At 43.3% G+C, this 19,253-nt stretch overlaps 1 protein-coding gene across 3 annotated transcripts in view; it reads left to right on the top strand.

Moving 5' to 3' along the window:
• Positions 1 to 19,253, top strand: part of plxna2 (plexin A2) — a 165,654-nt gene that overhangs the window by 6,935 nt on the left and 139,466 nt on the right. The window lies entirely within an intron of this gene.

The raw sequence follows: 19,253 nt of genomic DNA on the forward strand, positions 1-19,253 counted from the left end.
TATTAGGTGGATTTTGTGCTAAAATGGGAGCTGTTATAGGGGAACTTCCATGATACCAAGAGCACTTATGTAAGAAAGACTCTCCAATATGTAGATGATGATGATGATGAATCTCTTTCAGTGGCTTTATTGACATGGTCCTAAGAAGTCCCGGCTTACTCCCTGCGCGTTAATTAGAATACATCTGGGTCAGACTGTTTTGATGCCTGTCGAAGCCCCTCCGCATTGTTCCAAACAGTATAAAAGCAAATTTTGGACATCCTCTCATGTTTTTAAAGACATCTCTGATAATTCCCTCACAATAGCAGATGTTGGGGAAACACCACAGGGCTACATTTAATGGTGCAGCCACGCTGCTGCCGCCGTTTTCATCATCTTGAGTAGTTGTGCGTGTAGCTCTCGGTGACTTATTGAATCGTTGAAGCCATTTTGAATTGATGACTACAGGCCACTACATTGTTAAGTAGCAGCTTGCCCGGTATGAGCAACACATAGCACAGAGTGCAAAAATCAATGCCTCTCCTTTGCATTTCATTTTCCACAATTCACTGTCATTTATTTATTTAATTTCTAACATGTGAGGATTTAAAAGAAACAGGACAAAAAAATAAATAAATTGTGGATTGGACAATTGGGATTGTTTTTTTCCGGGATAGGCCTTAGGATGCACAGAGAAGTTTCTGTGTGTGTGTGTGTGTGTGTGTGTGTGTACAGCAGGGGTGTCAAACTCATTTTTGTTCAGTGGCCACATACAGCACAATTTGATCTCAAGTGGGCCGGACCCGTAAAAACAGTAAAATAATAGCATAATAACCTATGAACAACAAGAACTCCTTGCTTTTTTTCCTCCTTTGTTTTACATTTAATGAAAAACAATGAAAACATGAAAGTTTCTTGAGAAATATAAATGCAATTTAAACAATATCGTGCCTAAATGTGCTATTTACACATCACACTGGCTCTATAAAGGCACAAACATTTAGTCACAGGTATCTGGAAGAGATTTAGATTGTAATCGTAGTTTAGTTTCATTTTAACAAATTCATCCTGTGGGCCGGATCGGACCCTCTGGCGGGCCAGTTCTGGCCCCCGGGCCGTATGTTTGACACCCCTGGTGTACTGTATGTGTGTGTGTGCGCGTGTTGCAGGTCACAGAGAGGCTCCAGTCAGTTTCCATCAGAAGGACAGAGGACACTTCACAAAATGTCCCTCTGCCAGGAGCAACTGTGTCCAGTTCAGACCCCTCTCTCCCTATTGATGGCAGCAAGTTAGCAATGAACCCCAGTGTGCGCTCTGCTGTCCCAAAACCAGGCCAGCTTGCTGAAACAAAGCCTTTTGTAGGGCGACTAAATCCAACAGATGGAGAAATGGACAGTAAATGAAAGTAGAGGGACGGGGGAATAAAGGAATTTAGTGGAGCATGTTTGAGGGTAGGCATTTAGGCTACTCCTTTGGGAAGACTAACACCCTCACAATGTAATACTGGCACAGCCTAAATGTTCTCTCATTGACATGCTGCGAGATCGGATTTGGGCCCCTGTGTGAGTAGAGAAGGCAGTCTGCTTACAGGGTCTCTCCAGGGCCAGGGAAGCCTTTATTAAGATGTTAATGGAACTGCCTTCATGACACATTTCCATGGGACAGGATCCCTCGCCTCTGCTGTTCTTTAGTGCCTCAATCTGCCCCTGCCACAGTCATCAGGCTCTCTCTCTCTCTCTCTCTCTCTCTCCCTCGCTCCCTCTCTCCCTCGCACAACAGTCTGCTTAGGCATTCAGCCCCATCTTCACATTTTTCTGCCCAAGCGCTCTTACTCTTTATCTGATCTCTGCTGTCAGAAGCCGTGCTATATTTTCCCACGTGTAACAAAATTACGCGATGCCAGTGATAAGGGCCGCAATCCTGTAGCACGGACCCGTAGAATAACAAGTCTGGCTGTTTGTTTTCTGACTGATCTTCACACTGGTTGGAAGTTACACTGTTACCCTTCCCAGCCATGAGGGCTGATAGGATTTTTTTTTTTTTTTAATCTCCAAAAACATCCAGCTGGTTGCTTGTTTTTCCAGAACACTACCTTTCCTCTCGGTCGCCCTGGTCCTCAAACTGCTCCCAAGGCCATTGAGTACATCCTGAGTGGTTCATCAAACAACAAACAAAAATTGAGAAGAAGAAGAAGAAGAAAAACCCCATTGAGCTTTACATACAAATGCCCTGACTTCACTCTCATGAAAGGCACTGGATGCATTGTCTCGACCATTTTCTCTTTTCACGTCCATTTGAATATAAGTCAGTTTAGCCTGGCACCATCAATAATCAATTAGCTGGTGTCATGGGAGGATGTGTGTTTTTGTGCGGTGGAAACTTGACAATAAATGAGCAACAAAAAGAAGCGGGAGAGAGAGAGAGAAGCAGAGTGGGAAGGAGGGTGGGGGGGGGCAGCTGTCAGGAGCAGATGACTCTGTGTGTGTGTGTGTGTGTGTGTGTGTGTGTGCAAGCAGGGGAGAGGAGGGGGTGAGCATTTTGTGCTTGGCTGCATGTGTTTGTGTCCATTTTAATTTATTGTTTTTTTGACTGTGTGGCGCATGTGTCGTGTGTGTGTGTGTGTGTGTGTGAGAGAGGGAGAGAAACAGATAGAGAGACAGAGAGCTAGGCTCAAGCGTCAGGGTATAGGCGCTCACAGGGCAACACAATGCCGTGCTGCCCACACTGCCCCCTGGTGATGAGGATGCCTCAGCCTACCTCTGTCGCTATGGTTACTGCAGTAAAAGCACTCCAGACGTTGCTTGTCTAGTCTGTTCATGTGCCACAGAAAAGTGCGGCCATCAGCAGCTCCATCCCCTCTAAATACAAGGGATCAATGACAACTATGACTTTCATCTCAAAGGAGCCGATTTCATAATTGATTGATGTTAATGTTCACCCACAAACTGCACAATCCATTAGTCCATACATTGGCCCTTTATTCCCCCTCTGCTTAGAATATTAAACGATCTTCCTGCGCGACTGCGGGAAACACTCGAACGCTCAGCTTCTCATGTTGTGCTTCAACACTGGGTGACATGTATATACCTGCACCTATGCTCCCTCTCTTCATTGTTACTATTTTGCATTCAGCCGTGGCCTTATCTTGGTGCATAGCTGCTCACTTGAGGTGGGAGCTTCGTCCTCAGCCTTTCGCAGAAACGGGAAGGAAAGAAAAGGGGGAAATAGGGCCTTCCAAATTCATTCCTGACTGAGATAGCGAACAGAAAACTTTGTCTGGAAAAGTGCTCCCCTACTTCATGGCCCCCTCTTCAACATTCATGCACACACACACACACACACACACACACTGCTCATAAACTTTTTTTTGTTTGACCAAAGTAAATTGTGCTGAATTGATGATGAAAGATCTTGAAACTCGCATACAGTATCTTGTGGGCCACTGTCTAATTTCCCCGCAGTATGTGGTTAAAAAAAAATCTGTGTGAATCTGTGTGAATGCCTGGTCACATCGTGGAAGTGATGCAGTGGACGGATTTTAGTCGTATCATGAAAACACAAAGTTCGGACCGGAGCTACTGCCGCCGGTCCTGCAACTCCAGACTCTTTACTTTGGCCCAAGGTGATTTATAGTGTCCAGGCCAGGGGAAATGAATTCTCTCCTGGGAAAGCAGTCATGTTTATGCATGAATACATGACTCTGATCCACACTCTGGAGCCAGTGGTTAGAAAAGGGATGAAAGGTACTTAAAAGGGGAGGCAGCTTGTCATAAAGCCCACACAAAGTCTGTGCTCATGCTCAGGGGCAAAACCATAACACTTTATGAATGGAACTGCTTTTGCTGTTGATGTTGACGTGAGTCCGACCTTAAAGATTATAGCATTGCACACAAGAAGCACAGGGCTGTGTGTGGAAATGTCTGCTATACTGTTGGACCTGATGTAGCCTGTTTTCCTGTGATGCATTTCTGGTAGCCTGTCTTATCAAATGAGATCAACAAAATGGCCATTGTGAATCATGCTGTATAAACTAAATGGAGCTACATCTACAGTGTGCCTGCTGAATGACTGGTCTTTGTTCCTGCCAGACAAATGTTATCAAGATGAATCTATCATAGGGGAAGTTAGATGCTGTTTCATTACTCTTACTTCCGAGTGCCCCTCGCTATCAAAGGGAAACACCGCACGTACCCAGTGGAGCCGCAGTAGCTCACGCAGACAGATACATTATTCTGCCTCTGTCATGATCAATGAAATGTGAAACATGACAGTGGCATCTTCATGTAGGCTGCAGTGTGTGTGTGTGTGTGTGTGTGTGTGTGTGTGTGTGTGTGGGGAATCATTCATGTGGAGTAAATGACACGATGCGATATCATGCAAAACACGTTATCGAACATCACTACATCTTCACACATTAGCTGCTATGTAGGTCAGGTGCATTGTCTTTTCTGTGCTCTTTTAAGGAGGATGAATCGGGGTTTCTGAAGTCAGTCGTCCCCGAGTGTGACAGAAGAAATCCCTGTGTTGTGTGTGTGTGTGTGTGTGAAGATGCTAATTAAATATGACTGCTCTGTTGCGTTTGTCTACGTATGGGAGGCAAATGTAAAGAGAGGGGAGAGAGGAGACTGGAGAGAGTGAGACAGGGCAGGTTTGAACTTGAAATAAGGAAAAAAAGCATCATAACTTGTCTTAATCTGCAACAGGTAGGGGTTTACATGATGGGAGCTATTTATCTATTTATTATATTTATTATATTTGAAGGATATTTGGCTTGCTACCACTGCTGAACGCATCTTCATTCCCTCAAGAAAAGATGATGGGAATTGACAAATTGTTCTTATGGCAGACGGCATCTCTGCGCTCGTAGCTACGATGTTTACTGATAAGTACTTTGCACAAGCCTCGTTGCTTTTGCTGCTGCATGCCCACTCCATTTGCAGACATGCTCAACCTGACAAAGGGTGAATAGGTGAGGTGAATTTGCATTTTATTACAAATGACGCACATTTTCCTGAATATTAACAAATTGGCACTTGCAGGGCTTTTAGAGCTGCAGTGGTTGTTGTTTCATTTACAAACTCAGCGTGTTATTGTAGAGCGTTAAATCAGTGTTACACGTGACTTGTTTCTTCTTTTGGATGGGGAATAAATGGAACATTCCGGTATTTTATTTCATTTTTTTCCAAAGCTGGTGATTAACATTATCATTCCCTCTGCGTCCTTTGTCTCCCCTATCTCTTTCAGAGTGTGGGAGTGAGAAAGAGTGAGAGTAACCTGGGTGGAGACAAGCCAGAGGGGACTGGCATGTGGCTTAGATGCTGGGAAATGTCAGGGCATATTTGTATTCACCTGCTTTTTTTGGACCTTTGCTTGCTCTTCTGCCATGCATCCTTGGAATGAAAAGAAGAAGAAGTTTTTATTAAAGAGAGAGGGCCTGCTGGGCAACATGTTACACACACACGCACACACCTCTTCTCACCACAGTGTGTACACCCTTCACGGATTGCTTGTGTGCATACAGTACAGGCTGATAAAGAGAACCTCGCCTTTGTTTATTTAGCCAAGGCTTCTGTCTTCACGGTTTATGTCATTCAAAGCATTCGTAGATTCAATGGCACGTCGGGGTCTGAACTGAAAAGAAAGTTCCTCGAGAACATGTACAGTATCCTCCGTGACAAGGTAAACAACCCAGCCTTTCTATGTGCACACTGAAGCAAGTGATTAGACAAAACGGGAAAGCCAATAAAAGAGAGTGACATTGTTGACAGAAGGACAGTCTGTATGATTTGACTGTTGGAGCCATTGTTTTAGCACAAGGAGGACCCTGTTTCTCTCATTTTGGCTTCAGTGTGTAAAGTTTAGCAACATTTTTTGGTTTAGTTGCACGATGCAGTCGCCTTTCCGTTCCAAGTTAATTGTAGAAACTTTTACTTTTAGTAAAAGTTAGTTTACTGTAAAAACACGGTGGTCCAAATTGCCCCCCGTAGAGATGACGCAGCTCCTCATATTGATAAAAATTATTCAAAAGTCTATTATCGATTTCTGTCTTTTGTTGTTTTTTTTTCATTTTATTGTGTGTATTCTTCAACTTCTGCCCCATGCTGCTTCACAATGTCATTTGGTGTAATTGGCTGACCATTTGATATTAAACAATATGGGTCTTTACTAGGAAAATGGAAATGGAGACGACTATTCTAATGATGATGTGATTCAGACGATAAGAAAAACCATATGACAGCAACTTTCATTAAACTTCTGATTAAATGGTAATTGGTTGCTCCCGCTAGCCCATCTATGCCTTGACCATGCCTAACCTGTGCAGCACAGAGGAAAAAACAGGGAGGTATGGGATTTTTACTCTGGGTCAGACCGGAAGGGAAGAGGAAGCTGCAAGGGAGGAACAGAACAGGAAGAAAAAGGAAGTTTTTTTTGTTGGTTTTTTTTTGTGGAAGGCAAGGGGCACTGTGTGCCGTTTACACAGAGTTCGTTAAAGAAAACAGAGGGCTCGGGAACAGCTGACGAACCAGGATGTGCAGTACAGCTGAGGATGCTCTAGGTGCATGTGTAAATGTAATACTCCAGACTAATGGGGAAATTCTCTCATTGACTCCTAGTCGGTCCCAGTCAGACTGAAACAGCAGTGAACCAACCACCAAGTGTCCTAATTAGCCCACTTGTGCATGTTAGTCTGCTCCAGCTGCTCCTATTTATGTTCCTGATGAAGTGCTGAATGGGGATTTTTTTCCCCCCTTCGTTACGTTTTCTCCCGGGTAACAAACTGTCGATTTCTATCGTTTTTCTCCTTCCTATTATTGCTGGGGTCTTTTTTTTCTCCGTTTCCTCGATTATGATTATATGTTTTCCCTTCTGCTGATGCAGTTTATGAGGAGCAGCAAGGCTGTTTTGTTTGGCTTACAGGTTGGACTGCCAAGTACCCTACCCCGTATTTAGCCTTTTCTGTTTTCCCTCCAAGAAAGAATGACAAACGTTTATGCTGACTCTGCCGTGGGCATCAACTTCATTATATCCTCCGCTGTCGCATAGTTATCATGGAGAGCTTTCACTTACGTCTCTCAATTGGATGGAGAGAGGCCAGCTTGCCTGTCGAAGACCCGTTTTACCGCTTCACTAAACCTGTGGCCCAGTATGATCGCTTTTAAAGCAGTCAAGCCACAACATCCTTCCCTCAGCTTCATCATCTATGTGTGCGGTCTAAGGAAAAAGTTAGTGCGAGGTGAAATCTGCCACAGTGGAATTTAGATCCCCTGGGTTTGGCATTGGACACACTGGCCGAGCATGGGGATGCTTTCTTTGATTTATTTTCAGTTATTGCTCTTGCTCTGTCTGTTCATGTTTTTTATTACTCTATTTTTCCTCAAGATTGCCCTCTCACCCCTCTTTATTGTCCTTTCCTCCACCTCTCTCTGCCTGCCTGTCTTTTTGTTGCACTATGTGAGATCTGGTACCCAGCCTGCCTCACTTCTTTGCCAATTTCAATCATCTTACTTAAAGAGATGGATCTTTGATCAAACCTCATGCTCAGAAAGCAACGGCTGCAGAAAGAGGCTGTGATTACCAGTGGGATCTGGTGACTACGTCAGTGCAAGATATCCAGCGAGAGAGCTGTTGCACTTAACCGTTTTATACATGTATTTCTCTTGCCCAACACTATGAATCGCAGTCTGTTTTACACAAGATCTGGAATGAGATAGTTCCTGCTCTGCATGTCACAGTTCCCGCGCCTCAAGACCTACTTATGTGCATGCAAGTGAGTTGCTATTACATCAATGACGTGCTTTCCAGAGATCCAAGCCACTCCGCTGGGTGACTTTATCAAGATGTAGTACAAGTAGAATACTGATGGACAGTTGTATGAGGCTCAGTGGCCACACATAAAAGCTGCTCTCTGGTGTCTGTCAGAAGAATATGGATGGCCACACTATCTTCTTGTTATATCAGAAGCAGAGCAGGGGGGCGACTCAGGAGCCTCTGGCCTGTGAAAATGAGTGTGAAGCTCTTATTCCCAGGTTCGCTGATGTAGTGGACAGGCAGTAGTAGCTCTTCATACAGCTCTGACAGACTCAGACAGGGTCTGACAGCAGGGAACTATGGATGGTGCAAGCGGCCTACGTGTGCGCTTTACCACCGTCGCCTCAATCTCATTTCAGGCTGTTTCACTTTTCTTGGTTCACCAAAAAAGGGCAGTCCTAGCCAAGAGTTACTGCAGGTGTGAGGAAGAAGTGGGGGAGGAGAAACGGGGGTAAGGAAAAAAAAGCACACCCAGCTGGCGAGTAATAGTGTTTTTTTTCTACCTTGCTGTTTACTGAGACAAAATATAATCAAGTCCATAGCTCTTTTTCTTCCTGTGACTTTGAGCATATTGGATTTTGGACCTCCTCCAACTCTGATCCTTTGCTGTTCTCTGTGCTTCATCACATTTCTGGACTCTAATGTTCACACAAGCACTGCCTCTGTCTCCAATGTGTTATGCGGGACAATACTCGGCCTTCACAGCTGTAGTGAATAATACCTCGCATTGCTATTACTCTGCCAACACATTATTTTTCATTGTAGGCCTTCGAGGTCACCATGACATTCCTTCCTTACTCCCCCACGGCTCACCCATTCTGCCATAATTGGGCAGCAGTTTTGTCACATGTGTAATAAATGTGCTTCACACTATTTGTTATACTCCAGGGCATATGCAATATCCCACTATCACACTATCCTCTCTATATGTTTTTTTTGCTGAGTTTGAAAAAATGTTCTTTTCACTTTTTACGAGGTGGAAAAAAAAATGTAGGTCACTAAGAGCATCCTTGTCAAGTTCTCTTGCACCGCCTCGTAAAGTAGTAATAAAGTACAGTTGTGTGATTTAATGAAGGTATTGTTTGGTAAAGTTCCTGAAAGTGAAGTGTTTTGATAGATCGAGAAGTGTTTGCTGAGGTAACATGGCTGCACCGCACTCAGCACACTGACTCACAGGAAACCGGCCAGTGCTGATTTTCCACCATATCCCAGCCAGCACTGCATCCTGTATGGGGTTCACACGGAACAGGCCGGAAGACGTGCATGTGTGCTACAGTGTTAATCCAGCAAGTCACTCCCGGCTGTCAGTCCCAGCGTGGTCTGTCCAGTCCCGTCCAGTCCCGTCCAGTCCTGGCCTGTCCTGGCCTGTCCTGGCCTGTCCTGGCATGGCACGACATGGCCTGTCAGCAAGATCTGTTACACTCCAGAGGACAAACAGGTTGATTTTCATTCAACCAAGCAAGAGCAAGTCTGCCCTAATGCTTACCAAAACACTCACTACTGTATTCATTATGTGTCATGCATATTCATCGCTTGTTCTTGTTGGATTTGCATATACATGCAATCTCATAGCTGTAGTCTCTGCAGCAGTTTTTTCTCCAACCTGCTAGATTTAGGGGAAGTGGCTATATCCGTTGTTGTTGTTGTTGTTGTCATCCTTATATTTGGTCTGCTCATTTTATGATAACTTTTATTTTATTTTATTTATTTTCTTCCTTTCCCCTGGCTTGGTTTATTCTGTCTCTGTTTATTCTCATTCGAATAAAGCTTAATTTAAAAAAGGAATACCGGTGTGTGTGTATATATATATATATATATATGTATATACATGTATACATATATATATATATATATATATATATATATATATATATATATATATATATATATATATATATATATATATATATATATATATAAATAAATATATATATATATATATATATATATATATATATATACATACACATGTATATATACATGTATATATTGTGCTTTATGCACATGCCCAATCCCTTCTCTGTTTTTGGTGTAGCAGCGTTACAGCGCCACATACAGGCCATATGTACAACAGTGTCTTGGGAGTTTCGTGTGGAACTAAGTTTTTAAATAATCACAAACAAAAAGATCGTTGAAGTTTTGTTCCGTTTCCACGGAGAAATGGCCTTTAACTTGTCCAAGAATTGTATAGTTAGCATTTCAAACCAGTCACTGCTTTTCCTGAAGTTGTTAAAACTGCACCCAATTGCTCATTTTTGGTGTTTTTACAGAGCATGTAAAAAAAAAAAAACCAACAACACTTAATTCATCAGTAACTTCATACACTTGTGATTCTTGATGGATGATCTTGATGGATGAGTTAATATGGCTGCAGACAATTTGGCACATGTAGCCCCTTGCCGCTTGTTAAAATGGTTATGGTCTGGTGGATGCACATAGAGAGATGAATGCTGTTGATGGGTTTTGTGGTGTGTTGGGTCTTAAAAGAAAACACTGCATTCTGCTTGCTGGGCATGTATCCCTCTGTGTGAGTAAGCACCCAATTTCCTCACCACATGCTGTTATTGCCTCTCATCCAAAGGGAGATTGGTCTAAGTAACCAGCCGCAGACTTGATTTGGTGGTGTTTTATCACCTCTGATGAAATTAGAGGGGCTCTACAAGGCCAAGGTGGAGAGAAAGAAAGAGGAGAGAGCTAAAAGAGAGAGCTTGAACATTTTTTGGCATGTTTAATAGTGCTTGTTATATGTGCCTCAGTAGAAAGCCTGAAAATGAGCCTAAAAGTGGTGTGAGTTTCTACAATTGCCTCTGTACATAGCTATGGTTACCAATAACAGCTATCTACTTACCAATTCTAGAAAAACGAAGTTTTCATGCATAGTTAATGTTTCTTAGGACTACTACTAAGCATGAGCGCTTTATTGAATGAAGAGTGTGTGCCTTTTCTATGCTAGCTGGCGATATGCACACTATTATAACTCGTTGGTATTCGTTAATGTCTGATTTAGCTTCCAGCTAGTTGTTAGCATGTCGAGTGCCACTCCAATTTTCCTGAGAATTCATGACCTTTGGGCTGGCAGAGCATGGACTTGGTGTCTGTACAGATGTGTTCTTTATCTGTGTATTTCCTTCTACTATTTAACCACTTTCCAATCACATTATCTGTGTGCGTTAGTCCGACTATTGACTAAAATGCCCTGTCAGTACTAGCTTGTCAATACTTTCTAACCCTGTGTCATTGAAATGTCCAGTATGGTTAAAAGCTCAGAAGCATATTGTACTATAATCCTTGTTTGGCAGCGGAGAAAACCTCTGTAGAGAGACAGTGGTGTGTAGTTATTCTGAGCCACAGCACAGTTGTTGAGTGAACAAATAATGGAAGCACCATATTAACTGTTACATCACTGCAGAAAACTCAGTGTTGTTCATTAGATATTATCAGTATGCCAGTTGCGGGTCTTGTTACTATTCTTACTGTGAACACTTTCCAGTTGAAGGCTTATCTGTGCTATTATTTCACAAAACTCCTGTCTGGTGTGTTTTTGCTTTGACATTTTACAGTTTGTTGCGCCTTTATTCCACATTGACATTCTGTATAAGACGCACAAATACACGGATGACCTTATGTTTCCACCTTTTGCTAGTAGTAGGTGTATTTTTAATGGCAATATGTAAATATCAGTCTGTAAAGGAGCTAGTGTTACGACAAGGCCCCATGCTTATTCTCTTGCAGGAAGGTGAGCAGGTCATTGGGATCTGGGTTGGTGGTTGAACTCTTCACAAGTGATTCTATTGCAATAAATCACAGGCATGAGTGTGAGATAGCCCAAGCACTGGATGTGTTTCTGGAGGTAGTGCTGACCCTGAACAGGAATATGACCCACATGAGAAAATGACAGGCAAGGAGACGCCGAGCGAATCAATGCCTCGCAAACATGCCCTACAATGAAATAAGATTTTGCTAAACAGAGTCAATATATGGCAGTGACTGTGGATAATGTGGTCGACCACTGCTATGAAATTGACTGAGAGATGTAATAACGGTTTTGTTTTTGTTTTTGTGTGGCGATCTGTAGGATGTCGGTTGAACAGAAAGTCCCTAAGTGTGGGCCAAGATTTATGTAGCTACCGCTAACAGTAACAGTGCTTTAATACCAATCCCAGGTTAATCCCAGGTAAGAACGGGGACGCACCTGATGATGGCCCCGTGTTTGTCAGAATGTGATTTAATGAGCTTGACTCCGAGATGACGCCGAGATGAACAAATAGACGTATGCTGTGTAAGAAGTACTAGCTTTGTGGAGTGACGGGGGGAATAGCACTCACACAAACTGCTCTGTCATGTTAATCGTATTAACAGATAATTGATTTCAGTCGGAACAGAGCCCCAGTTGCCCGCGAGAGCGTCCACGCGTTACATCATAGGTCTCACTGTTCAGAGTTACATCACAGCCCTGGTGCGTGGGTATTATACTTGATGCTACCATACTCGAAAACAGTACTGACTCACCTGTCCAGCTTATCCCTCTTTAAGCCACAGAGATATTGATGGCGATCTTGTACCAGTGTTTTTGATGGAGGAGCTCAGCAGAAGAGTGTCTTTCATGCTGCTTCTCCAGTGCTTGGGTTTTAGCCAAACGCAGAGCGGCCTCATCCTCTCGGCCTGCGAGTGATTACCGAGCTCTCCCATTCACGATCACACACGTCCTAGATGAAACAGTAGCAGCAGAAATTGAAGGGATTACTTTGACTGACACAATTTCCATCATTTTACCTCCAGATTCAAATACCTTACATACCCTTTATGGATGATTGTGGCTGGCGAGTGCTCAATGAATGTCTTATGTTTTCAGATATGTAGATACATTTAGACCAAAAACATGCTGTGTTCATTTTTCCTCTCCTTTTCCCTCTCCATTTTGACCCCACCCTTCTCCTCCCTCTTGAGTGTCAGCCGGCCTGTATAAATTTGTTCCTGATAACAGTGAATGTTCCATGCCAGCTTCTGGAGTTTTGGCTGCCACTGTGGCTGTAACGGCTTGTTACTCAGCCAGGGCAATGATTACACGGCTCCTTCCCTTTCCTTCCTACCTTTCCCCCCCTTCCTTCCACTCTTCATCTATCTGTCCCACTCTCCCTGGCTTTCTTTCATCTCTCCGTCTCCCTCTCAAACACTCAAACTGAGGGCACTGTTTTGTTTTGCCCTTCTCACTCGCTTTCACAGGCCATCATTCAATGTTTCTGCCCGCCCCTTATCTCAGTTCCTCTCTTGATGTATTTTATTGCTTGCCTTATCCTTTTCCTATTTCCTCCATATCCCTTTCCCTTCTCCCAATCCTTCCAGCAGTAGTTGCCTTGGCCACTGAGCCATGCTCCAGCACCACTGATCCTGAGAGTGAGACAAATGATGAAGCAGGGAGAGGGAGAGTGACTGAATGCTTGTGGAAGGCATTTTTTTTTTAATGCAATCTTCTTTATTAATCTGTCTCTGTGAACCCACACACACTCACGTTTCACACCTCACTTGCTGTTGTTTGATCGTTCTTAACCGCAGATTTAGCATGGCTATTTGATAGAAGGTTCAGTCCATTGGGTAGCTGCACGCCAAAGGTCAGAGTCCGAGCTTTGTTTAGCTTGGAGTGCAGCGATAGGCAGATAACATTTCTATAGGGAGAGCCTGTTGATAAAGAAAGCAAATACTCAACAAAAGGCAGCGCAAACAGATGCACTATGGTAGGGCGGCTGCTTGAACACACACATGCACACACAGATCGTGTTTTGGGGCTGCTATTGTTTGGGTTAGTGTCATCTGTGTCCTCCTGGCTTGGCTGTCCTCAGAGTCACTCGTCCTCACTGTTTGCATTCAACTACTTCAGTAATAAATAAGATGTAATTGCCGTAATGCCTGACAAAATGAGCCACATCATTTGAACCCAGTCTACTCCATACAGGATGCACAACTGCCTGGTGACTCAGACCAATACCCCTCAGGCTGTGCTTTGCACCTGCTACATGGTGCACCACTATTTCAGTTTGTCAGGTCCTTTTGTCTCCTTTAATGTGCCGTAAAACACTGAAGCAACCTCCTTTATTTATGAGGAATGAAATGTGTGTTTTTTGAGGTTTATTTCACAATTCAAAATCAGTTGAATGTGTAGATTTCATGATCACCCCTCACTATAGATTTGAGGACATATTTACATTGTAATTAAACAAGATCACAGCTTCAGAATTAACACGGCTCTGACGTTATCGCAGTGACAACTCGCAATAAAAAACAAATTTTCCTTGGACTGGAGGATAGTAGAAGGCTTTACAGGGTAGAGCCTAAAGCCGTGCCTCTGTATTTCATTAATAATTCATGCATATGTAATCCATTTTCAGATTCACCACCACAACCGCACTACAGGTGCTCTGCCTTCCTCGCTTTTGCTGCACAACTGCATATCTCCACGTGCGGCTGTCAGTATATCTTTATATTGACTTTCAAAGTGACAAGATCTGCAGCGTGCATCAGGAATAGTTAAGACTGTCCGATTTGATAGAATGTGTATAGTGTCAATCAAAGAGCTGGATTCATTCCCAATCTATGTGTGAGTTGTAGTGAGCGATCTGATCTTGTGGCCTCCAGTGACATCCTGCCGTGTTTATTTTCTTCGCCTGCTGAGGACTGCGTCTCGCTGAGGGGCTTTACAATTTAGATTTATGGAAATGCCTCCTAATGGCTTGCACCAGATGACAGACAGAAATGATGAGACATCCACCACATTGATATGGGTAGTGGGAGTGCTGGAGAAGATCACGCCTCAGGAATCAACTAACAATGTAGTAGGAAAAGCGCGTAGTCGCAAGTTGCTTGTGTCATTGGAAATTAAGATTGGGGTAAAGGTCTACGCTGTGTGTGTGTGTCTGTGTCTATATCGTGCACACCTCTGATTGAGGATGTGGATATGTGCCTGTCTGAGCATGTACAAGACAGTGAAAGTAAATGTCTGTGGCTCTCGGTGTTTGGAGGAGGTGGTGACGGAGGGAGGGAGGAGAAACACAAATCATTGGCATAACAATAACACTGTAATCTCTCTCAGTGGATGTCAGCGATTTTAGGCAGAATACCAGTGTATTTCTGCTCAAATAGGGTTTAAGGCGTGCAAAGCTGGAGGGGTGACTGAGCAGAGACGGAGGTTAAAGGGAAGATTAGATGTACAGTGTGTGCCCTGGTTTGCGATCAGGGATCAGGGACTGTGGTGAGACTTGATCATTCCTGTATCATGATGACATGATGCCATTTTTTTTTTTTGTTGTAAAGCGCGCATGGTGGCTGTGTTTTAATAATCTAATTGCAGTCAGTGGAGTAATAACTCTAAGAGGTTGAGGTGCAACAAAGTGCTTTGCTTTCATAGGTGCAATACAGTGAAGGCCAATTGATGGTCATGAACAATTGCACTGATATGGGTCACTAACAAAGAGCGCTATTAAACACTGGACGCAGAGTGCTCTTTTAGAGTGGCCTTGGAGCACAAGTTTAATTATGGACAACTGTGCATTCATTTACTATGATCCAATAAATTAAGGCTCTTTTAGTCAGCACTCAGAGCTTGTCATGTAAGGAAAAACAAAAACATCGGAGCTAAATACATATAAAATTGGCTTTAATTGAGCAACAGCGGTGTTTGCACTGAGGTTATGAGCAGGACACGAACAGATCACAGTTTCCTTCATCAGTGTGATGGAATTCTATCTCAGGCGGGAAATATTAGGCATAATCAGCTGCCTTCAGCACCGCAGAGCAGGAAACCAGACAGAGTGAGCCATCGCAGCTACTGCAGGGCTTGTGGTTTCTGCGGGTGTTTTCCCTCTCCTTTACTCCCGTGTCATTTCCTTGTGGTAGGAGAGATGGATGCAGAATAGATGTGCCGAGGTTTTCGGGAAGCTGACAGACACAGCTGGCACTGGAGCAGAGAATTTCATTTCAAACTGAGACAAACAAATGTATAAATATAACTCTAGCTCAGCAAGTCGAGATGCCAGCGAGTCCTCTCATTATCTCCGCTCTTGATAGCAGCTTAGAGAGAAGACTAATGGACTAACCTCTGCTGTTAATCGCTTTTTTTATAGTGTCCTATACAAGAAGAGCTCCCTTTAGGGAAGATTAAACTATCTATTTTTACAGTGCAAATGCCACATCAACTGAAAATCTCACTGTGCAATAAGCAAAATATTTAAACCTTTTACTTGCTGGTTCGTTCATTCTTTTGTTCCAAATTGTCTCTCTGATTTGTAGCATATCACTTTTTCATAAGCGTTAAGATGTCACGCTTTATATTAATCATTGAGGGAATAACACATTAATCCAAGGCATGAAATTACAGTTTGATCTCCCGTTTCCTCTTCCTATTTGACAACAATGGATTTAGCACCCTAAATGGATTATGGTTTATGTTCTTTATCTGCTGCAATACAACGGCTGTTAATATGAATTTATGAGATCAACCACATTTGGCTGCATTGTTAAGAAGCTTAGTGTGGACAAAAATGAAAAAAAAAAAGACCTGCTGCCTGTTTCAGAGTGACAGAGGTTTAGCTGCTCCCGCTCCTCAGGCCACTTCCAACAGCCTGTTCTTTCCTGATTCAGCTTGCCGGCTGCCGCACTGCCCTCAGGCTGCCGTGTCCACAAGCCGCAGTGATAGTTTGCATAGCTTATCATTTCACATTTTCTCTTGTCTTGCTTTGCCCATTCCCTCCGCATCTCCTCCGCATCTTTCATTGAGATAATCAGCACAATGCAGCGGCAGCCCCCTTTTACACATGGTTGGCATGGGCATTGCATTTTGCCCAGTGGCTGGAGAAAATCACCAGCATTTCATCAAAGGGAGCCACAACCGACCATGGTAACAGAGCAGAGGCGGCCACTGGGAACAGTTGGTTTAAAGTGTCTCGCTGAGTGTGCCAATACAGTGTTTAGTGTGCCTAACTATTCATTATGAATGGCGCAGTTTTGCAAAAACTGTCTTCCCTCCCAGCCGTGATCACAGCTTGTGTACGTGTGCTGGAAAGCGAGTGATTTCCCGTCTCTCTTGACTCGACGCTCATCTTTCTTTGCCTCTCAGGTCTGCCAAAGAGACTGTCAGATGAGTGCTCAAATGGAAATCTACTGACAATGGCCGTGATCTTTTCCATTTTTGTTTTGTATTTTTTTTTTTCCTCACACAGCATTTTGTATTCTTGTGTGATGTAACACCTGTAACGCAGCTGACGGTTTGTCATCTTGCCACTCAGCGCAATGACCGCAGTTGTGTTGTGTAAACAAAACTGAACTCAGTTCAAAGAGGAACATAAACAAGGAAAAGCTGATTTAGTGTATTGATATTGATAACAATAGCCAAAGCATTGCATTTAAAGGTAGTATATCAAAAGCTGAATGATCAGCTCTTGCTGACCTTTTCCAGGTCAGTAAGTCACTATGTCTAAGTATGAATCATTCCTGGTCGTATTTATATGTTAATTTCCTTTTTTGGTAATTCTGACTCCTCATAAACAAAAGAAAAGCCGAGCTTTGAACTGAAGAGCATGAGGTGATGCAGTGTTGTTCCTTTTTTTCCTTTTAGGTCTGCGCCACAGCAGCATTGTAGACTATGTCAAGTGCAACAAAGAGGTGGTCATGCAATCAGCTTAAACAAAGACCCTATTCCCTGTGTTACCGCAAGCAATATGAATGGATAACCTTTGTGGAGCCTTTCATTTACATCATCCAGCTCCTCGTCTTTCTCTGCTTTTGCAGCTGTTGCCACAACATGAGGGAGTGATTCATATAGTTCCTCCAGTGACTGGGGAAGAGCAGAGAAATTAAAAGGAGAGAGGGAAAAGATGGATGGGAATAAATGTTGTATACACATATACGATTAGGGTTGTAGCACAAGCTCTAAAGGGCAAAAGGCTGTGGGACTTGAGCAAAAAGCTGGCTCAGCAGGCGACTGATTATACCACCAAAGGGGTCCACTTTGCACATCTAGCAAGTACAAACTCAAACAAAGGAGCATGGCAGAGCACAGGCAGCAGAAAGTGAGGGCGGGGGTCTGTCCCTCGCTGCTTTTTTTCGAAGCCGTGGCACTTTTATGGCAATGCTAATATACTACTCTTGGGACAGAGCACCTCCCACACCTCTGCCTGCACACACGCCATGAACAGCTTGACTGGGCCTTAGGACCTGTGTTTATGGACACATGGATCAATACACTCCCTAAGGGTCTATATTTAAGTCTGAGCTGAGTAGCAAACTCGTTGATCACGGGGGGGGGGGAGGGGGCAGGGAGGGCATCCTGAGATGACCATTATGAGATAGGGATTGAGGGGCCGTAAAAGGGCAGGCACGGTTCACGGGGAATCCCACATCGGCTCTGCAAATCAAACTCGCCTCAAACACATTCGCTGTAGCCGCTGTGGTGTTTCCGTTTCTCTGCATATGCGTTCTTGTTCATTTAAAGTAGGGTCACTGATTATTCCATCCACGTCTTTCACCTTCGATTCTCGCTCTGCCCTTGCTATGTTCGTAATGCATATCAGGAGCGTGACAAATGATGTAAGGCCGTCTCTGACATGTTCAAGCCCCTGGCGACCCCGTGTCTCCCCCCCCAGCTTACCTCCTTCAGCTCCCCAGTAATTACCCTTGTTGGATCGCTACGCCTAATCATGCTTGATTTTGGGATGCACTGCCTTTGTCTCCACTTGTTAGTCCCTTGCACATCTTGGTTCTGATAGAATACACTGATACTACCAGGGAAAGGAAACGCTCCCTCACACAAACACACAGACACACATATTGCATATTATGGTGGCTGGTACATTCATGAGCAAGCATTTTTACAGATGCAACACCAAGATGAATGTTGGTTCGCCGGTGATTAATTAATATAATGAAAGGACAGGAAAAAAACAACAATATTTATAAAATAATAATTAATAGATATTGATTCTGTGAAACACGCTCTTTAAGAGCGGGCAGAAAATTTGTTCTCACTTTGTTCCAGTTGTAAGATCGAGGTCTTTCTTTCTGTTGGACAAGATAATTAAGTCCTGGGGACAGACTGCACAGAAATCTGTCTCATGGTTTATGGCACATTGAGAGAGATCTGTACTGGGTGAGAATGGTTGTGTAAATTGCATGTTTTAACAGATAGATATGAAAAATGAATACAATGATACTGATAGTGTTGGTAGATGAGATGTGGTCAGACTAAAATATGAGAGTGGGACACAGCTGTGGACTAATGTATATTGTACGCCATGTCATCTTGTAATTATTTTGGGTTATCTTGACAAAAGTTGTATTTTTTTGTTGTTATTGCTATTGTATTTTCTGTGGCACGATTTACTTGCAGCCCTGCGCAGTCAAAGTGAAAGTGTATTTGATGTCACGAAAACAGACCCATAGTAATTCAAATTCTATGATGTTGGTACAATTCAAGACAC

Source organism: Solea senegalensis, linkage group LG11 (genome assembly GCF_019176455.1).
Source record: "Solea senegalensis isolate Sse05_10M linkage group LG11, IFAPA_SoseM_1, whole genome shotgun sequence".
Lineage (NCBI taxonomy): Eukaryota > Metazoa > Chordata > Actinopteri > Pleuronectiformes > Soleidae > Solea > Solea senegalensis.